The sequence below is a fragment of the Vigna unguiculata genome, chromosome 7 (assembly GCF_037176805.1).
Source record: "Vigna unguiculata cultivar grain cowpea cultivar isolate G323 ecotype 2 chromosome 7, ASM3717680v1, whole genome shotgun sequence".
NCBI classification, from domain to species: domain Eukaryota; kingdom Viridiplantae; phylum Streptophyta; class Magnoliopsida; order Fabales; family Fabaceae; genus Vigna; species Vigna unguiculata.
Window position 1 is genome coordinate 28,118,353 of NC_140798.1, and position 11,988 is coordinate 28,130,340.

Consider the following 11,988-nt stretch of genomic DNA (forward strand, 5'->3'; position numbering starts at 1 on the left):
AATACATTATATTTAAAGTATTTCTCAGTATTTAGTCATTCAATAAAATTAAATTTGGAAAATTATATTTTACTTTTATTTCTTAAAAGAATATTATTTTAAATAAATAATATATATTTATTAACAATACAAATTATTTACATTGTCATAAAAAAAATTGTCATATAATAATTTTATCTTTCAAAAAATTGTTAATAAAAGATTATATTTATCTTCTTTATATTCAAATTATTATATAAAAATATTTATTGTTGAATTTTCTTCATATTTTGTTAAGGTAAAAATTAAACTGATATTATTTAATAAGTTATGAATTAGCATGAATTTGTTTCATATTTTGATAAGTAAATATTAAACTGATATTATTTAATAAATTATGAATTAGCATGAATTATATTTATATAGAATTTGTATGAGATTTTAATTAATTATATTTTTAACAAAATAAATTAAAAGGTTATACTTAGTAGTTCATTTCAAATATTTAAAATATATATTTATAATAAAAAGATTACACTTCTTAATAATATAAATTTTATTTTATATTCATTGAATTCATTTTTTACTATTTTTAGCTTTAAATTATCAGAGTTTACTTTAACGATACTAAAACAAAAAGTAAGAAATAACAAACTAATTGCCTAATTATATACTTTTAATGTATACAATATATGAGTTTGTCCATATAATCACTAGATAAGCATAGTACAAAATATTAGACAAATCATTCTATACATTGATTAAAGGAATGCCCATTAAACATGTATAGGAATACTCGTTAGTTAAGTTTGTCCATACATTGATGAGACGAGTCAGATAATATACATTGCACAAGGTTATCCATACACAAATTATACGAGTCTATTAGCACATTAGATGAGGCTTTCTATTTACTAATTAAATAAGTATTGCAATACACATCAAACGAGTCTCCACATACATTGATTAGACAACTATGTTCATACACTAATTAAACAAATATAGCAACAAACATTCATGAGTATGTTCATACACTGATTAGACAAGACTCTCCATACACAAATTATATGAGACTATTATTACACATTAGATGAGTCTGTCAACTCAATGATTAGATGAATCTTGCACTACACATTATACGAGTACGACTATAAACTGATTAGACATGAGTTTGTCAATGCATAGATTAAACAAGTCAACAATACATAGTAGACGAGTATATTCATACATTGATTTGTATTTTTAGCGAGTCTACTCTACATATTTTGCATGTCATCTATAATTTTGCACATTTTTTAACCTACAAAGTCTACTATTTATATTTTTTACATACATATTGTTTTTCTAAACATATAAATCATTTTTCACATTGATTCTATTCAAAACTTAGTTATAAACTTAAAAATATTTATTATTTTTTCTCAACCTCTAATTCTCTTTTAATAAACACAAACAAACACCAACTCGTGCGTAGGCACAAGTTTAAAACTAGTTGAATATAAAACATTCACTCTTACATGTCGTACATTGTTGGATTGACACATAAACATTTTTTTTAAATTAAAAAAAATCACAAAGTGACACATGACACTCATTTTTATTACCATTAATTATTTAAACAATATTAGCAAAAAAAAAGAACCAAATTGAACAAAAGTAACACAAATTAAGACCAATTTGAACATGAAAACAATATTAGGATTAAGATGGCAAAACTGAACGAAAAAAGAGACCAAATGTCTATTTTAGCCTTCCAATTTGTACCGAAAGTTAAGGGACCAAAAATATATTTAACCCTAAAATATAAATAACTACAAATTATAATATTCCAATGGTTAAGCATTTTCTATGTGCATATTTTTTATAACTTCAATAATCATTTTTCGATATTATATATATATATATATATATATATATATATATATATATATATATATATATATATATATATATATATATATATATATGGTTTGGTCCAATTTTTGTTCAGTTTGGTTCCTCTTTTTTTTTTCACGTTCAATTTGGTCCCTGTTTTGCTAAATTATATTCAATTTCATCCTTTTGGTTGACACCATTTAAATTGATAACCGCAAAATGTATAGGCTATATTGTTCACATTACGCAAATTGTTTTAATTATGACTATTTATATTTTGTTCAAATAAGTCTCTATTTTAGTTAAATTTTTTCAATTTAGTCTCACCCTCCACTTTATTACCCTCAATCTCCACTTCATCATGACCCTCACCATCCACTCCTTAATCACCATCATCCTCCATTTCATGACCTTTCACCACTGTCGTCGTCACCACCACCACCACCAAACTAAAACCACCACCAAACTAAACCCACAACTACCACCACCACGACATAAAGAAAATTAGCTAATCAAGCCTAAAGATACACGTCTTCTCTTTCTAGCTAAATCTAATATAAAGAAAAGAAAAAAGGCCAAATCTAATCTAATTAGATATAATCTTAAACCACAAGCTAACTCATGCCAGTTGACAATTCACTGTACAATTATATTAAACTTAAGTAACTTTGTATTAATAACATTATTGGGAAAAACTTTGACTGACACCTTTTTCTTATGCACTTATTTAATATAATTTTAATAACTTTTTACTCCTTTTAATTAAAAACTTAGCTATCAGGGTTTGTAATTAAATGAAGTATACAACCATTAAGATGATCAATTGTACCATCAAAACCAACTTTGATAGCAAAAATCCACTTACAACCAACAATAGATTTACCATATGGTAGCGAGATGAGTTCTTGAGTTCCATCATTTTAAAGGTACTTATTTCATCAAGCATGGTCTGGGCCAACTAAGATAGGCTAAGGCATCACATTCAAATTTTGGAATTAACATGGAAGAAATAAATGAAAAGCATGTATAAAAAGTTGGTAGGTCTATTGAGATGGGGTTCACTAGGGAGATACAACACCAATATGAGACGTGAGCCCAAGCCACATAAGGGATTGACACTACTTCCAACCCAAAACCTTAAGTTAATAGGTTTAGAGGTTTTCTATCTTATATGATGCTCAACTTTCTCATTTTTATCCAATATGAGACTTAAACTCACACTTGCATTGTCAACAATCGTCCCCTAAAGGGTGAGTCCTTTCCACATTGGTACATTATCCCTCGAGTGGAAGCATTCCCAGCCACGAGTACACCTTCCATACCATTGTTTATCTTAAGGGACACCCTAACCTAAAACCTTGCCAAAAAAAATTATATAGGGACCATATACTCGTATAAGTTGATCACTGCAACATCCTAGTAGGATATCACTTTAAATAAATAAAATAAACAATTTATCGGAATAAATTGCTCCTTTATTATCAAATCATTTCCCAAAAACGCATGAAATTTAAAACTTTTAAACTTAAGATTCACGATATAAAGTCAAAATATTCATAATCAGTCTTTACAATTCAAATTTCCAAAAGCTATAAAACCATTAATTAAATTACATGAAAATTTAATAAAATAAGTCTTTATAAATCCCCATGTAATCTACTCTCGCTCTCCGCCACTAAGCATCTCTTGGCCCACTTGTAATATCATCTGCTCCCGGATAACAAGTTACCCGATCATCGCCACACATAAACAAATAGGGTGAGCTATGCACATAAATAAAAATAAATATGAAATAAACCCACCCAAAAATCTCATAATTATTTATCTTAAAAAAAATAGTCACTTTCCTACACTCATAACCATTATGAGTTTATGCATGTATTCTTGATCATGGGACTTTTCAGTGCTTCCACGAACCTCCTTGCTCGTGATCCAACCTACGAGCCTATCCCGCTCGTAGTCCTGCTTCACGGACTCCTTCGCCCGTCATCCAAACTCCTCGCTCGGACTCAAACACGCATACCCGCCTTTCCTACTATGAACTCTCTCGCTCATAGCATTCTCAAGTTTGAGCATGAAATGAACTCCCTCGCTCACTTATCTCAGATAAGAGTACCTCCGGTGAACTAAACTGTTCACGTTCCGCATGCGGTCCACCCATCACGAACTCCTCGCTCGTGACTCAAACAAAGCACATCCCAGATCACCTATGGACTTAGTCCTTTAAGCCCAACATCATAAACATAAAATTCCCAGCTGTAGTCGTATTTGTCTGGCGCTGCCAAAACGCCGCCTAGCAAAGAATCCACGCATACCGTCAAGCGCCACATCACTATTTTGCCAAAATCGTCACATTGCGTGGCTTCCGCCTGGCGGGTCTATTCTATATCGCCAAGCGCCGCACTAGTAAAAGTTACCTTTATTGGTTCATCTAGCAAAACTAATTTCAATTTATTCCTACACAATACAGATACTATTTAATCATCAAATTTATCGTTCATAATTAACACCCAATAATCATAGCAGGACTCAGAATGCACCATCACACACCATATGTATCAATTATATACATCTATACTTCACATGTATTCATAAAACCTATCTGTCGCAACCGGAATCGCGACGGGAAAGGCGAACCGAAAAAGAACACGCGTTTTAAAAAAAGATTTGGGAGTCGCCACCATAGTTATTCTGGAAAACTATAGAAAACCATAAAAATAAGACAAGTCTGCGAAAAACCAGATTTTGGATCCGGGAGTCGGTTACGCGTAGGGAAGGTGTTAGCACCCTACAGCGCCCGCCCAAGGGCGGTACCATTAATTAAGAATGCAAAGTTGATGTGATTTTCAAAATGTTAATTTTCCCCAAAAATAATAAGACGAAAATGCTAAAAGAAACAAAATATTTTTTTAATTTTTTTGGGCCCGACAAGGATTGACCTTGGTCCTACGTATTCTCATTTAAAGTGAGAAATCAGGGTTACGTAGTTCTTTAAAAGATATTTGAAAAACAAATGAGAAAAAGATTTGATTTTAAAGGTGAATCTGACAAGGACTGGCCTTGCTCCTACGTATCTCACGGTGGAGAATCAAGGATCACGTAGTTCTTAAAAAGACTTTTGTTTGAAAATGTTGATGTTTTGTTATTTTGAGAATTTTATATTTTTTTGTATTTTTTTGAATTACTTGAAAATACGTGTCACACGACGCGGGCGGTCGGACAGACACTAAAAGGGAAAGAAAACTATTTTTGGTATTTTTGAAAATGAGTGTCACGCGGTGCGAGCGACCGGACAGACACAATAAAGTGGAAAAGAATATTTTTCATTTTTTTGGATTTTTCTATTTTTTTGTAATTTTTTGTGATTTTTAATAATTTTCAAATATTTGTTTTTTTTTTTTAGAAATAATAAAAAAAAAAAAATAATAAAAAAAAAAAACGAAAATAAATAATAATAATGAAAAGGTAAATAAATAAAAAAAACAAATTAATTAAGGAGGATGAAAGTGGAAAACAAAACATGGGGGTACATGAGTGATTAATGGGAGGTACATGAAGTAAATGAAGTGTATTTATTAAAGATGGTGGTGCGGCTAGTAAAACAAATTCAAAGTAAGAGTAGAAAGTATGTGTAGGGGTGCGAGATTAGTAATTGTGGAGGTGCGCGAGGAAGTGGAAATGCAGCAAAAGCCCAGCAAGCAAAAACCAGGCGGGGTGTGTGTGATTATGAAAAATGGAGGTGTACGAAGAAGATGAAAAAGGATAAACATGGGGGGTGTATGAGATAGGGGGTGTGTGAGAACAGGAGTGGATGTGATAACGGAGGGGTGCGAAGAAAAAAAAAGGGAGGTGCAGCGAGCAGAAGAAGTGGGCTGATCCACTTTGGTTGAAATAAGGAATAAGAACCCTAATTTTGACTCAGGCTTCCTTCCCTTCACTTCACCACCAACGGCACCCTTCTCTCGAGCCACCATCAACACGACTCCGGCGCTGGGACGCGCGTCAGCTCCACCCTCAACACCGGCGACGACGGCGGCCACCGTCGACGGAGCTGCCAGCGCTTGCGTCACCGTCTCGACTTCATTTTTTCCTTGCGCGAGCGTTCCTTCGTTCTCGTGTTCGCCCCTGACGTGAACCTCTGCTCGAGCTCCTACCGGTCCTGGCTCACTCTAATACCAAATCAGGTGGCTGCTACGACCAAGACAGTCACCCGCTGCGACCAGCCAAAGACGTCGCCGGCGACAGCGGCGCCCACCACGAACCTCGACGACGAGGGCCAAAGGATATGCGACCTTCGCTCTCCCCCTTTTCAGGCGCGAACTGAATTGCTTCCGCACGAATCCAGGGTCACTGCCAGTGGTGCGCGTTCTCCGCTTTAAAGCTCCGACTCGCCGGCGGCCTCGCCGCCGGCGATGGTTTCTATTCCTTTGTTCGTCTGGGTGCTAAGACTGGATGCGGCTGATTGGAAAAATGAGAGTGTTTGGCACTGGAATGGGATTCTGGTTTGGTTTAAATGGAGATTTTCTATTCTTTGATTGAATGATTAAGATGATAACAGATGGAAGAGTGCGGGATGGAAGAGTGCGGGATAGTGATGCTGGTGTGGTAGTCCTCGAATGGGAATGTTGCGGGAGTTGAATGGAGAATGGGTTTTGGGGTGAGTGGAGTGAAGAAAACCGAGAACGGAGATGGCAGTTACGAGTGGGCTGCAGTTATGGTGGAGAGAACGATCAAGCTAGGGTGGTGGTCCTATCAAGGTGTAGAGGCCGAATGGAATATGATGAAACGATGTTTGCATGAATGAGAGTATTGTATGATGATCATGGAAACTGCTTTGATGTTATCGAGTGATAAGGCGACAAGCATGAATACGAGTGCAGTGGACGTATACTATATGAACAACAGGATGAACAATGCTCAACTCAAGACAAACTTCACACATTTATTCCACTAATATGTTCATAAGTACATTTATCAGCACCAGAATCAATCTATGCAACAGAAGTTAAGAAAGACCCTTACCTTGAAGATAAAAATTAACGCACTAACAGCTTTGTTTCCTTCTCCAGTTTTGACTCGCTCTCTTCTCCTCTGATATCTGCTGCCTTCCAATTCCCTTTCTTCTCTGTGTAAACTTTTTTTTGAAACTGTCTCCCCAAATTCGTCTCTCCTCTGCTTCTGTGTGGAGAATTGCCATTTAGCCATAGTTGCACTGATATGCTCAGACTGCTCCCCCTGCTGTTGCCACCATGACACATCAATCCCCAACCTTTCTTCCTCTGCTGTCCAAAAACCCCCCCAACCACTCTGGCCATATTTTGCATGGCAGAGTAAGTCACATGACTTTCCTTATTATTACTTTTTTTTTTTTTTTTTTTTTTTTTTATATATATATATTTTTCATATTTTTTTAAGAGCAGAAAAACAAAATGGTGTGAAAATAAAAGTAAAATGGAAATTAAAATTAAAATAAAAATAAAATAAAATAAGATAAAGTGAAGTAAAAAAAAATAAAATAAAATAAAATAAAATAACATAAGATAAAATAAAACAAAATAAAATAAATAAAATAGATAAATAAAAAGCAAGATAAAATTAAAATTAAAATTAAAAACAAAAACAAATAAATAAATAAAAGAAAAGGAGTATATATGTACATTCAAATTAATGCTGATTTTTTTTGTAATGTTTTTTAACTATTATTAAAGTCAAAATTTTATTTCTTATCCGGACGAAATTGGGTGTTGACACTATCAATAACAAGTGTTATACCCGACAATTCTGCACTAAATAATACATAAACAACACATTTTTAAACTAGCAACCACATCATGTTAAAACAAACCGCAAAAACAAAACAGTAAATTCCATGTGTGACCAGTGGAGTTTTCCACAACCTATAGATTTAGCTCTAGAAAACAAAAATGCGAACCAGCGAGCTCCAATAATAACTTGTGAATTATTCCACAACTTGTGGATTTAACTTTAAATACACAAGAGTCAAAACAACGAGTTTCACAAATGACTAATGAATTTTTCCCACAACTTGGATTTGGCTTCGAATGCGCAATAGTCAAAACAGTGAGTTCCACAAGTGACTAGGGTATTTTACCACAACCTGTTAATTTAGCTTCGAAAATGAAAGAGGAAAACCAAGAAATAAAATTCACCTAAGCATTGACACAATTGATGGATTCTTAATAAACTCATAAAATCTTACTACACCTGAAACCAAATTAATAGTACCCTTAGGAACCATACTCACTCCACTAACTTTATCCAAGACCTCAAATTTAACCAATTCATAGTACTCTAACACAAATCATAATTTCATCATCATAAGGAAACATCTCCAATTGCTATTACACCATGGATTTTCCCATATGCTCAAGAACAACAACAAAACAATTTTATTCCATACAACATTTCACCTATACTTTTGTAAATGATAAATTCAGTTCATCAAATACTTTAAACAAAATTTCTAATCAACTTACCACCAACGTCCTGCAATTCACAAAATTTCGCAGCCTCAACCAAAACCCATTATAAAATCATGCTTAGTTCAACAATAATTAACTCTCGAAAGGAAAACAAGTTATATTTACAACCATTGCCCCAACCTTAAATAAATTCACATGGTAACAAGATCAAAATCCCTAATTTCCCCATTGATTCATCCAAACCAAAATTTAAAGTAAATAGATTAAACATCTTAACCTCACCATCAAAGTAAATTTTTCATCTATCTCATCTCATATTCACCACAAAAAAAAAAAAAAAAATTGACAATAATCGTAGACACAAAAAAAAATCGTTTTTATCAATAAACTTAATCACAAACAACACTACCACCATCAATTCAACCATTAAGAAACTTGTTATCATCTTCATCCATAAGAATGAAATTACCCCTTCATAATTCCATATTTTCAAATACAACCAACTTTCCATACATAATCACAAACATCGAGAACAAAACTTAACACCTCCTTGCACCAAAGCATAACCCAAATATGCATTTCACAATTCCTTAATTCCATAAATAAATTTACAATCATTTCTCTACACACAATCATGTAATATCAAGAAAATGGTTTAGCATCCCTCACACCAAACACCCAACATTCTTTTACCACAAGGATAAATACTTCTTATCTCATATACAAGACTAATTTCTGCAGTTCCTCTTTCTTTTGCTCCCAACTTATGTTTTTCTTCCTCTCTCCCAAGCCCCAAATTTCCCTATGTCTGCCTCAACTTTTTGCCTCCCTAGGTGTATTAGGAATTTACAAAAAAAATAAACTTTATTTTTCCCTTTTTTTTTCTAACCAAGCTTTGAGCCTATAGTTTAATTATAAATTACGTTTCTTATTGCAAATCATCTTTTAAAATAATAATATGAAAATAACCACATGGCATACATAGGACTTGAATTCAAGTCCTTTTACACAAAAAAGTACTCTTAACCATTTAAACTAGTATTATTCCACATCATCACCTTCCTAATTATTAACAATAAATTCTCCTTCCATTCCCAAATATTAAAATTAAATATTTATTTATATTTAATTTTATCGGGTCTTAAAATCACCAAGATTAACTATCGACTATGATATCATTGATGGGCTTTTAGAGAGGGGTTTGGTGGGGAGACAAACAACACCTTGATCCCAACTCACATAAGGGATTGACACACTAATATTATTCGATATCACATTACCAGTATTATCACTTAGATATTTGGGCCCCAAAACCCTATAAATACAACTAGTGTTCGAAAACACACATTGTCCTACTTATTATCTCTTATTAAAAAGATCTTACCTGTCTTACTAACTTCAACGTCAAAAAAAATCTTTTGCACGTGGATCTTTCCATACGCTTCAACCCTCAGGAGCCGTCATCAAGATCTTGCCACATGTCCAAAAACTTGTCTTAAGTTTATATATATATATATATATATATATATATATATATATATATATATATATTATTATCTCCGACATGCATTTTGCATATAAATGTCTCCTTCATCCAAATAATATCCCCAGTAATGGTTATTCATTATGCTCTCTAATTATTTCTTATTCTTTAAGGATTAACTTGAATAGATATATACTAGGATTGGACTTGAGAGTATGATTTCTTTCTTCCAAAATTAACTAATCAAACCCAAAGATAAACGTGTTCTATTTCTAGCTAAATCTAATACAGAGAGAATGAAAAAGCCAAATCTACTCTAAGTAGATACAATCTTAAACAGCTGGCTAACTTTTGCCGGTTGTCTATCGACTATTATTGCAATAACCCGTTATAAAAAAAAATGTAAGGATTAGAAAATACCAATACATATCAAAACAAAACCATTTTCACTGTAGAATTATATTAAACTTAAGTAACTTTGTAGTAATTGGAAAAAGTTTGACTGACACCCTTTCTTTTTATACACTCGTTTAATATTATTTTAATAACTTTTTACTTCTTTTAATTGCAAACATAACTCTTGGAATTTGTAATTAAATGAAGAACACACCTCTCGGGGTTATCAACATATATTATTTTGAAAAAGTTAGATAGAGCTGTCATGTTTGAAGAATCTAGTGTGTGAGTTGTCATTGGCTTACTGCACCGCATAAACCAATCAAATGTGGCAACTCCCATTCACAATTCACGTATATAAATACAGATACCGCTGCACCATCTCTTCCACTTCATTTCTATTTCAGTTCTCATACACAGCCATGGCTAAAACTCCCAACTTTCTGCGTCTCATCGCTCTCTTCCAACTTTTCTTCATTGCACCCTCTTTCGCTCAACAATCTTTCAGGCCTAAAGCCCTCGTTGTCCCCGTTACAAAACACGCATCAACTCTCCAATACGTAACTCAAATCAACCAAAGAACTCCTCTTGTCCCATTAAACCTTGTGCTTGACATTGGAGGCCAATTCCTCTGGGTCGATTGCGACACCAACTACATTTCCTCCACTTACCGCCCTGCACGGTGCCGCTCCGCCCAGTGCTCCCTCGCCAGATCCACAGCCTGCGGGGACTGCTTTTCCGCCCCCAGACCCGGCTGCAACAACAACACCTGCGGCCTCACGCCGGACAATACCATCACCCACACCGCTACCTCCGGCGAGCTTGCTGAAGATACCGTCTCTGTCCAATCCACCAATGGCTTCAACCCGGGACGAAACGTCACCGTTTCCCGCTTCCTCTTCTCCTGCGCCCCCAGCTTCTTACTCCAAGGACTCGCCACTGGAGTCTCCGGCATGGCCGGTCTCGGTAGGACGAAAATCGCTCTTCCCTCACAGCTCGCTTCCGCGTTTAGCTTCCACAGGAAATTCGCTGTCTGCCTCTCCTCCTCAAAAGGCGTCGCTTTCTTCGGCGACGGCCCTTACGTTCTTCTCCCCAACATCGACGCCTCTCAGTTACTCACCTTCACCCCTCTCTTGCTCAACCCCGTCAGCACCGCTTCCGCTTTCTCCCAGGGAGAACCCTCGGCCGAGTATTTCATCGGCGTCAAATCCATCAGAATCGACGGCAAAGCTGTGCGCTTTAACACGACTTTGCTATCCATAAACAAACACGACGGCGTTGGCGGAACCAAGATCAGTTCCGTTAACCCTTACACTGTGTTGGAGGCTTCGATCTTCAAAGCAGTGACGGAGGCTTTTGTAAAAGCGTCAGCTGCGAGGAACATAAAAAGGGTGGCCGGTGTGGCACCGTTTGAAGTGTGTTTCAGCAATGAGAACGTGGGGGCCACGCGGTTAGGGGCGGCGGTGCCAACCATTGAGCTTGTTTTGCAGAACCAAAAGACGATTTGGAGGATTTTCGGAGCGAACTCGATGGTGAGTGTGAGCGATAAGGTGCTTTGTCTCGGGTTTGTGAATGGTGGTGAGACGCCGAGGACTTCGATTGTGATTGGTGGTTATCAACTTGAGAATAATCTCTTGCAGTTCGATCTGGCCGCTTCAAGATTGGGTTTCAGTTCCTTGCTCTTTGGAATCCGAACTACATGCGCAAACTTCAATTTTACCTCCGGTGTTTAAAAGAAACTTTTGTTTTGTATTATTATCATTGTCTCATTTTCATTCATAATAAATGCTAGCTGTGGAATTTGAGTCTGCA

The 11,988-nt window shown here is 35.2% G+C and overlaps 1 pseudogene; it reads left to right on the plus strand.

The window, feature by feature from the left end:
• Nucleotides 1-10,424: 10,424 nt before the first annotated feature.
• Nucleotides 10,425-11,988, plus strand: LOC114190071 (putative aspartic proteinase GIP2 pseudogene; annotated as a pseudogene).